This window comes from Podarcis muralis, chromosome 5 (genome assembly GCF_964188315.1).
Source record: "Podarcis muralis chromosome 5, rPodMur119.hap1.1, whole genome shotgun sequence".
NCBI classification, from domain to species: Eukaryota; Metazoa; Chordata; class Lepidosauria; order Squamata; family Lacertidae; genus Podarcis; species Podarcis muralis.
The window spans coordinates 29,121,474-29,132,241 of record NC_135659.1 but is presented as its reverse complement, the minus strand read 5'-3'; positions in this window follow the sequence as shown (position 1 = coordinate 29,132,241).

The following is a 10,768-nucleotide window of genomic DNA, read 5'->3' as shown; positions in this document are numbered from 1 at the left end:
GTTCATGACTAGGGGCTTCCAGATTTCACGGTCCTTTCCCCGTTACCATTTGCCGATCGCCATGGGACTCTCTTGGGTTTGGATTTGGGATGGGTTTTGGGAAGACGTGTGAATTTGTTTTATGTCTGTAGGTCAGTGCATGCTGACCAATGCACAGTCTTTGCAGTAAGGCTCTATTCCGATGGCATGAGTATCACGGCGACCCCCTAGAACAGTAGATTCTTATCTGCTGCGGCCTTCATCTGCCTTCACAGCTGTTGTAACACAGCGCTTGTTACCTTCCACCTATTTTGCCTTTGAGGACTTCTTGGATCATTCTTTGTCTAGCTCCTCCCCTTTGACCTTACTGCCTTGGGTGACCCTGCTGGGAGTTATCAAATCCTGAATTCCAACTGGGTAGGGCCAGATTCAACTATCCGAGCATACTAGCAGAAGCCAGTGGAAGTACAGTCATACCTCAGGTTAAAGTCGCTTCGGGTTAAATTTTTTCAGGTTGTGTTCCGCGGCGACCCGGTAGTAACGCAACTGGTTACTTCCGGTTTTTGCCGCTCGTGCATGCGCAGACTCTCAAAATGACGTCACGCGCATGCGCAGAAGTAGTGAATCGTGACGCGCAGATGCGGATTGCATTCAGCTCAAGATGCGAACGGGGCTCCGGAACGGATCCCGTTCGCAGCCAGAGGTACCACTGTACAATATGGCTCCCCCCCCATGTGCAAATCTGCTCTGGAGGGAATAACCCCCTAGAACAGTGGAGGGAGAGGGGATAGTTCTGTCCGACAAGAAGAAATGATTGCAACAATGGAATAATCACAGTGAATATCTCATAGTGATAGGCCCATTCAAAGCAGCCAGACAACACGTTTAGGTTCATACTCCAGTTAACTAGGCATTCATTGCATTTCCAATGCTGGGTTCTTAATCTGTGTTCACAAAATAGACTTTATCCAAAATGCATACAGTGGTACCTTGGGTTACAGACGCTTCAGGTTACAGACTCTGCTAACCCAGAAATTGTACCTCGGGTTAAGAACTTTGCTTCAGGATGAGAACAGAAATTGTGCGGCAGCGGCGTGGCGGCAGCGGGAGGCCCCATTAGCTAAAGTGGTACCTCAGGTTAAGAACAGTTTCAGGTTAAGAACGGACCTCCAGAACGAATTAAGTTCTTAACCTGAGGTACCACTTTATTGCTATTTGATGCATTGTTTCTCAAAGTGGACACTGATTGGGGTCTTTTAAGTCTTTCCCAATTTGCCTCTGGCCAAGGTTTGTGCAACTTTGCATAGACCCTCCTGGTGTGCACAAACGGAAACGAACCTGACATTATTGAAGCCATGCTGATGTGAATAGTTAGGGAGGAAAGAGCTGTACAACACATGGGGCGGAGGGGGTAACAAATTCAATGTCTTTTCAGAGAAGTAGCATGAGCATGCCACTAGTGCTTCTAATCTAACTGGAATCACAAGATCAGAGCTTAAAAGTTTTTGCTGCAACAGAGTCATTTCTAAACTGCCACAATATGTACCATCTCAGGATAAAAAGGTAAGGTAAAGGTACCCCTGCCCGTACGGGCCAGTCTTGCCAGACTCTGGGGTTGTGTGCCCATCTCACTTAAGAGGCCAGGGGCCAGCGCTGTCCGGAGACACTTCCGGGTCATGTGGCCAGCGTGACATCGCTGCTCTGGCGAGCCAGAGCCGCACACGGAAATGCCGTTTACCTTCCCACTAGTAAGCGGTCCCTATTTATCTACTTGCACCCGGGAGTGCTTTCGAACTGCTAGGTTGGCAGGCACTGGGACCGAACAACGGGAGTGCACCCCGCCGCGGGGATTCGAACTGCCAACCTTTCGATCGGCAAGCCCTAGGCGCTGAGGCTTTTACCCACAGCGCCACCCGCGTCCCCCATCTCAGGATATTGGGCAATAAATGCCTCTGTGTTCAGTTTCCTGCTGTGAATTATGTAATCGGAAACACAGATTTATTTTTTTTGCCACTACAATCCACTTAGCTTCTTTCAGAGCTTTGCACCCCTAGTTCCCTACTATTTGCAGCCAGCCCTATAACAGAAGCAGTCCAGTTGCTCACAAGTGTCTCAGCGATGAAATATTTTTAACTACACTTTGCAGAGAAGGTCAGTAGTCAAAGGTCAGTCTATTTTCAATGCTCAGAGGTGTTTAAAAAAACCCACCCTGTTCTCAAATTACAGTCACTTTGGTGAGATGTTTTTTATGTTTGCAAGGACACCATACTGTGGAATTAAGATGGTGCTGAAATCAGAAAGTTGAAATAGATAAGGAGATACTACGGATCGAACCTAGGTCTTCTGCTGGTAGAAATTTGATTAACCTGAAGTACTTTGAGTATAAGAACATCATATCTGCTTGTGGTCATACTTTACTACTACAACATCTGCTAGAGAAGATCATATCAATGTTACTATGCAAAAATTTGTCACATGAACTAAATTGCAATTATACAAGAATAATTACAATTATCATTACAGCAATGGCAAACATATTTGCAGAATATTTCACATCAAGGCCGCACAATTCCCCCCCCCCCAAATTCACATGGTGTTGAACGTCAATTACTCATTCAGGCTGTATGCAGGCGTGGATAATTTAACGGGCTCATCAAACAGTTTTCTGACAGGTCTCTGAAATGTAAGCCTGGGGCAGAGTTTCATCTGTCCGGAAGGAGGGAGGGGAAACTGTACTCAAGTGTGAGAGAGGGGGAAATACCACACAGTTAATTTACAGTACAGTGGTACCTCAGGTTAAGTACTTAATTCATTCCAGAGGTCCGTTCTTAACCTGAAACTGTTCTTAACCTGAAGCACCACTTTAACTAATGGGGCCTCCTGTTGCTGCCGCGCCGCTGGAGCACGATTTCTGTTCTCATCCTGAAGCAAAGTTCTTGACCTGAAGCACTATTTCTGGGTTAGTGGAGTGTGTAACCTGAAGCGTATGTAACCTGAAGCGTATGTAACCTGAGGTACCACTGTGCCTGAATACGACGCATACGTGAACAAAGTGCAGCCTGGGCAGACAGCATCCTTGCAGCCAAGACTTTGACTGGGGACATCCGAGCTGAAATCCCTACTTAGCCCAGAAGCTCACTGAATTGTCTAAGGCGAATTACTCTTGCTCAGTCTCACCGACTTCACAGGGCTGTTGTGGTGAGGAATATTTTTTAATGTGTGTGTGATCAAACACTTCTAACCTGTTGCTTGGAGGCAGGATGGGACAAATAAGGAATGAGTAATCAGTTCATTGGAGCCAACTGCTAGGGGCCGAGGTCCCTTCGCCCCCACAATTAAATATTTGAGGGGGCCAGTCCCCGCAAAGTTGATGGGCATTGCCATTCAAATGGTGTGGGTGCACCCCTCATGTGATTGATTATATGGGGTGGGGCTTACCTGCTCCGGCACTATATATTTTATTCGATTTGGCAGCCCTGAATCAGTTCTTTGCAGTTGCTGTTGGATTTTGTGCCACTAGCGCAAAAAATGTGATCATTCTAGCGTGTGGTGCCATCTTGTGGCCTTTCCATGGAAACAAAGCCTTACCAACAGTCAAAAAACAAATTCTCAAGATGGAGCTATACGTTACTAGGCAAATGTGGGGCCCTGCTAATTTGTGTGTGTGTAGAGGAGAATCAGTGGGCAAGAGGTGGGTACTTTAACCTTCCTCATGTATCCATTGATTCTTTCCTGAAAATGTCCCTCTCTGCCATTTTTACCTCAGTCCCCCCCCCCCCAAAAAAAAACCTGGGCTCAAGACAATAGAAATAAGACCTATCAAGGGGGAAGTGGCCTGGGGGGGGGGATTCATATGGAAAAAACAAATGAAAAGTTGCACATCCTGTGTGGATTGTCCCCTACAAGTGCCCCTCACACCTTGCATTTGAGTTACTTCAGCGCATGCAGGTTTGGAAACGAGCTGTCATGAGGTATTTTGCTACCTGTGACAGAACAGCAAAGATCAGACTCTCTTCCACACTCAAGGTGCACAGTAAGTAAGGCCGGTCAACCAGCAGCAGAAAATCCCACAAGCTCTTCTTAATAAGATAGAAAATACAAATGAAGCAATTTACTTAGCAACTTCCTTTCATGATACCCCAAAACCAGCTGCCTGAGGCAGACACCTCACTCTGCCTAACAGTAGAGGCGGCCCTGTGTTGGAAATACATGTCTGAGATGAGGTGTGCTTCCTCACATTACGTTATAACTACATAGTACAAGAAACATGAGTGCTACCAAATATAGCAACTCTGCATTACACATGGAGAAGCAATTTGCTTTGGTTAGGATTTTAATGTGAACCTAACAAATTAGCACTTTCTGAAACAATATGCAAACTGAAACACAGCTAGTTCAAAATTCACACTTCTTTACCTTATTCCACCTAAATAAATGTGTACAGAAATTTATAAAATATTGAACAGTGTGACTTAAAATGCATAATAAGTGAGAATAACATAAAATGCTTGCAAAAATGCTTGCAAAAATGTGTATATCGGGGGGAAATGGATACAAAAACATGTATTTTGGGGTCATGTGCTCTAAAATGCTTCAAATTTTCACGAGGCGTGGAAATGCTAGCCAACTGATGTAGAAATGTGGAGATCTAAATTTACGATTGGAAAGGTGAGAAACTGAGTGGAACAAAAATTGGAAATTGTCAGATTTGTCCATCCTTACTTTGTATCTCCCCCGCCTCTGGTTTTCCCATAACATGAACTTTTACAGTATGCATGGTTTTATATTTCCAAACCCTGCTCTTCTTCACCGGAAGCTGCAGGTAGAAAGCTGAAAATTGGAGCGTAGCAGCCACACATGTCTGGGCATCTCTTTCGGGGCAAATGATAGTAAAGAGTATATTGTAAAATGCAATTGGCATTGACATCCCTAAGACATTTTGGCACCTGAGGCAGAAAATCCACTTGGTGCTCTCCTTGTTGTTCAATTAAAAAGAAAGACACTTTTAAGTGTGCCCAAATATCTGCTGATGGGGCTGCCTCCCTGTAGGGATAGACCCTCCATCTTCTCTATGATCATCACAAAATTGAGAATGCATCAATAAACGAAGCACAACTGTACAGTGCCTTAATAAAAATACTTTTTCAGAATGATATGGGCACATCAAGCACTTGTACAAATTTTACTGAAACTGGGTTTTGGGTATCATGTTTATAAAATGAAGCTATTGTATCAGTGGCTGAAGCATGAGCAAGAAATGAACCCAAGGTGTGACCAGGTAAATGAAAGGGAGAATGTAGAGAAGGATAAGCTCAGTTCGCCAAGACCTTTGCTGACTTCTGTGAGAGAAAGTATGCAGGCTGCTACCATGGGAGACTATAGTTGTGGTGACTTGCCCAGCTCCAAACACTTGAGCAATCCATCATACTGGCATTTTCCTAGTCAATGAGTAAATTTTGCAATCCAGAGAACTATGACTAAATCTTTATATCCAGTAAGGCTTTGCATTTGTATTTCTGAAAAAAACCAATGCTACCCTTCCCTTTGTTTAAACCTACACATAAAGATCTTTTAGAACTTGTAAGGGGATTTCAGAAGCTGTATTTGAGAGAGCTGTAGGAAGGCCCATACAGGTCTATTGGAAGACTGCCTGGACGGTGATTAAGTAGCACTGGGGCTACCAAAACATGTTGAACAAGCTGGAGCAGGCAGTCGTCTGCATTGGCTACGGTTCGGGTGGAGATATGTCGTTGCTATATGCTCAGCCCAGGTGAGATGAGAAAAACCCCATAGCAAAATGGCAGAAGAAGAAAAAGAACACAGCTGCAGTCCAGTGTCCATGGAAACACTGCCAAACAGTGACTGTTGTGGAAATGATGCTCACATGGAGGGAGTCAATGGACGCTTGCCAACAGGAACACAACCCCAGGACATCTTCAAAAACAAATGGCACCCACACTCCATGAGCTCCTATCGCATAGGCAGCAATGACCCTCTTGCCCTGCTATAAGCCCCTAGGCATCCTTCCAGTTCTCTAATGTGAGAAACCGAAGGGCCACATTCTCATCCGGGCAACCTTTCGAGGGCCTCATGCCAGAGGTGAGTAGGGCCAGTGGCAAAAGCACGTGGAGCACTGAATGCAAATATTACATCTGTGTGGTAGGCTGGTTTCCACACATACCCGCACACCCCTCTCTATTCTCCACCCAGGCAAGAAATTGACACTATCAAAACGAGTTCAAGGGCAAATTCCAGCCAGGCAAAAACCATCGAGGGGGAGAGGCAAAACAGAGCTGGTGAGGGATGTGGCCTGGGAAAAGGGTGTGTGGCCAAGGAGGACGAGTAGCCTGGGAAAAGGGATAGGTGGAGAGGCTTGAATGGTTGCAGGACCCTGACTTCTGACCTACCTTGCTCAGTAGCACTGTTTTGGAGCACAGCACACAAAGCAAAGAACGGAGAGGCTCTGGGGCCTGTTCTGCTACAACATCTCCTGTGGCAGCCACCTCAGGCAGCTGATGCTGGGGTTATATGTTCCACTGGGGCCTGCCCTTTATCCCCAAAGCTACCCTGCTGTCTTCAAGGGCAACAGAAGTCTCTGTCCAAATGCCAATGGTAAAATAAGATTCCAGCTACAAGTCCAATCAGTTTCTATGTACATGGAATGGGGGAAGGGACAACCTCTTGTCCTTTGACTCGGGCAGTTGAATGCCTTATTAGTCTGGCCACACAACATGGCACCTGCAGAGTTCCCGGGGCATCCATTTAGTCAGCATGCAGTTCAATTCCCATCGCCTCTAATTAAAACAGGTCATTCACGAGTTTCAAAATGTACAGCACTTGCTACTGTGCTGTGACAGAGTTTATTAAACTCAGAAAAAAACCAGTGGCACTTTGTGCTGTAATGAGTGGAGATGCACTCCAAAATTTCTTTCTCACTGAGTGCTTGCCGCACAGAATTCACTCCCCTGGCATTTTTCAGAAACTATGTGCACCGAAGGATTTGCACAATAGCGCTATATATTTACTGCAAAGAAGTAGGTGGTTTGCATTTCATGAAAACAGGTTTATTTTTGCTCAGGCAACATTTCAACTTAAATGGCTTGGACACTAAGGATAAAAGTTCAGCTGCAAGCCTATGCGGAAAGGGGGGAAAATGCCAACTGGAGAATTCAGGTACAGTACAGTGTTTATATTAATTTGTACATTATACAAGTCAAGCATGTGGGAATATTAAAATGGATGATACTACCTTGTTGCTGTTGTTTAAAAAAGGACAAAAAGTTATGCTGGATCCTTTTTCAGTCCTTTAGCTTTGTGACACTCATACTGTGCAAGGCACCTCTGTTGCCTTGCGGGCAACTCCTTCCGGCAACTCCTGCAGCCAAGCTGTTGCCAAACGTATTGCTCTGCTTCTTTGGACCACATCAGTGAGGCTGAGAGGAGGGGGGGGGTCTTGTCATCTGTGTAGCCCAGGACCTCCATTCACACTGCCCAGGCTTGCACCCTGGAGAAGTCACCTGGGTGCTGATACCACAGCGGTTTGACTTTACCCCTAGAGGGGCACTCCATTGTCTCTCAAGGCAGACAGCAACAACAACAGCAGCAACAACAACAACAGCTGCAGTTGACCCATTTTATGAAAAGACTGCATTATGCTTATTTACAACATCTACTTCCCACTTTCCCTCCTTTCCCCCTCTGTTTTACTGTCACAACAACCATGTGAGATAGGTTAGGCTAAGGCTGCATCTACACAGCTGTAAAAAACCGCTCTGAAAATGCTCTGGGGAAAAAAACATTGTAAAGCTCACAATGGAAAATTTCATAGCGTTCAGCTCTACAGCGCCATCAGGTGTCACAGTGTTATAACACTTTTATATATATATTTTTTACTAATGTAGCTTAGTCCTAAGAGTCAAGGTCACCCAGTGAGCTTCATGGCCAAGTGGGGATTTGGCCACCAGTGTCCTAGATTGATACTCGAGTAACCACTAGACCCCATTGGCTCTAGTTCCAGTTCTAGTCCTAGTCAGAGGCATACCTAGGGTCCCTTGCAGGCTTGGCAAAGAGCTGCATTGGTGCCCTGCATCACTTCTCCTGCATTCGATCTTGCTGCAGTAGTGGCTAATGGAGCAATCTGTTTAGCGCTATGCTGAATTCCTCCTTAGGTTATTGTAAGTGCAACTAACTGCTCATATGACTGGCCCCCTCACATGAACAGTACAGCAGGAAGATCACAGCTCTTTTCCAGGATCAGAAAAACAACAGCAGCAATTACTTTTGTATGCAGCAGCGATGCAATGGCTTTGAACAGGATATTTGTAAACCATGCTTTCCCCCCAATAAGGACATAAGAAAAGCCTTCTGGAACAGGCCGAAACTTTATTCTAGTTCCAAATCTGTTTGATTTCTTATGTTATCCTCATCTTGCATCTATTCGCTTATTCCTTTTTATTTCTGTTGACTGGTTTCATTGAAAAATAAGGACTTGTTTTATATTGCATTTTGGTACATGTTATATGCAGTTCCTAGGGTCTTGAAGGTTCATAAATAAAATGAGCTTGAGCAGACTTAACAATCTGATATTGTTTGGGATTTGTGGTATATCTATTTTCCAGTACCTACATAATGAGATAGGTCATTGCACAGCATAATTACAGTTCTGTGTACTGCTAAAATTCTAGGCTTCTGGAAGATATAATTAAAAAGAAGACTGGATAGAAATTACACAGTATCTGATTTGCACTCTCAATATCCATACTCCATTGATTGTAAATGACCTCTGGACAGTTAAGTCCAGTCAAAGGCGGTTATGGGGTGCAGCACTCATCTTCACTTTTCAGGCAGAGGGAACTGGCGTTTGTCTGCAGGCAGCTTTCCGGGTCATGTGACCAGCATGACTAAACCGCTTCTGGCGCAACAGAACACCATTAGTTAAAATGGACAAGGTTCTTCACAAGCTGTTAAGCACAACAGCGTGCTTTGCAAATATGCCGAGAGATTTGCTTAACTTAAATGTTTTGAGTTCCCTGTGTTACAGCTCTCAGGACAGTAACAAAATCAGAATGGAATCAATTTTTCTAATGATGTCTTTGTGTCCCACAAAATATTACATTACCTAGTCTGCCTTCTGCACCGTCTATAACCCTGAAATGTAAGCTTTGAGTTTACCTACATGCTGGGATGAACATAATCTAGCTCACAACTTCAGCATTTGCTGAAGTTTTATGGAGATCAATAGGCCTCTGCTGCACAGGAATGTAATTCCTATTGATCACTTTGCCAGGTGCAAAGGATGGAAGTTACAAGCAGCTGGAGAAATATTACCGGACTGGAGCGCACATTATAGTTGCCACAAGGATGCTCTCCATACTGAGTGATGCCTGCCATGGCTATAACAATAGAACGAATTCCTGAATGGATAGCTTACCAACATTGTGCGTTTCTCCAGGAAACAATGCAAAGATGTGGATTCTCAGAGCAAATTAACAGGTACGCCTTTTCCTTTGAAATTATAGGAAGGGCTCCGTATCCCAGCTTCAACATCTCCTTCATTTGGTTCAGGGATTTTATTTCCCATGTAAACAGACTCCATTTCTGCATGTACATCCAAATCCCCACACACCACTTTTAATAGTTCTTTGAGATATGGAGGGGGGGGGGGGAAGGAAAACTGGAACAAAATTGGAAACTGGGATGGCTTCTGTAATTCTGGGACTGTGCCTGGAAAATTGGGACACTTGGAGGGCATGAAATTGGAATTAAAGAGATTGAGCCAAATGTGTGGGTTGGTTTGAATTAGGCAATCAAAGCCCAGTATCCTTACAAAGAATGCCTCCTGGTGGAGCTGAAAAGCGATAAAACTGGTTTTGTTGGCTGTATTTTGAAATGTTGTAATTATCACCAGGAAGCCCTTCCCCGTCGGCCAATGATACTTTTACTGTAAATGTCACTACAACAGCTCCAGCTAGTGCAGAAGAGGACATTAACTCGTTTGGCTCAATAAACTCTGCTGAAACTAGATTTGGATGCAGACCTAGAGATATCCTTCTATCTCACTTCACAGCCATTTACTTCACCACCCTCCCTGTGCTCCTGTGTAAGATTGAAAGTAGTGCCACCCAGTGTTTTTCTCTGTCCAATTCTTAAGTTTATTTGGTTCTTCCAAGTGCCTTGTGGATTTAATGTTAATGTTGCAATCTATGCGGGTGGCGCTGTGGGTTAAACCACAGAGCCTAGGACTTGCCGATCAGAAGGCTGGCGGTTCAAATCCCCATGACGGGGTGAGCTCCGTTGCTCGGTCCCTGCTCCTGCCAACCTAGCAGTTCAAAAGCACGTCAAAGTGCAAGTAGATAAATAGGTACCGCTCCAGCGGGAAGGTAAACGGTGTTCCCGTGTGCTGCTCTGGTTCGCCAGAAGCGGCTTAGTCATGCTGGCCACATGACCCAGAAGCTGTACGCCGGCTCCCTCGGCCAATAAAGCGAGATGAGTGCCGCAACCCCAGAGTCGGTCACGACTGGACCTAATGGTCAGGGGTCCCTTCACCTTTACGCATGCTTACTTGAGAGTAACCTTTTGAAGTCTGTGGGATTTCTTTTAAAAAAAATATTTTAGTGACATTTTCTTGGTTTACAAAGGTATGCACAATGTCTCTTTTTTCAAGTTACATTTTCCATAGGTCAGTTTCATTTGTTGAGACATTAGGGTTACATTAGGAAGAAAAAAAGGGAGAAGAGGTGGAGAGGGCCATGGTGGGGGGTGGGGTGGGGCCGGGAGGCAATATTTCTAT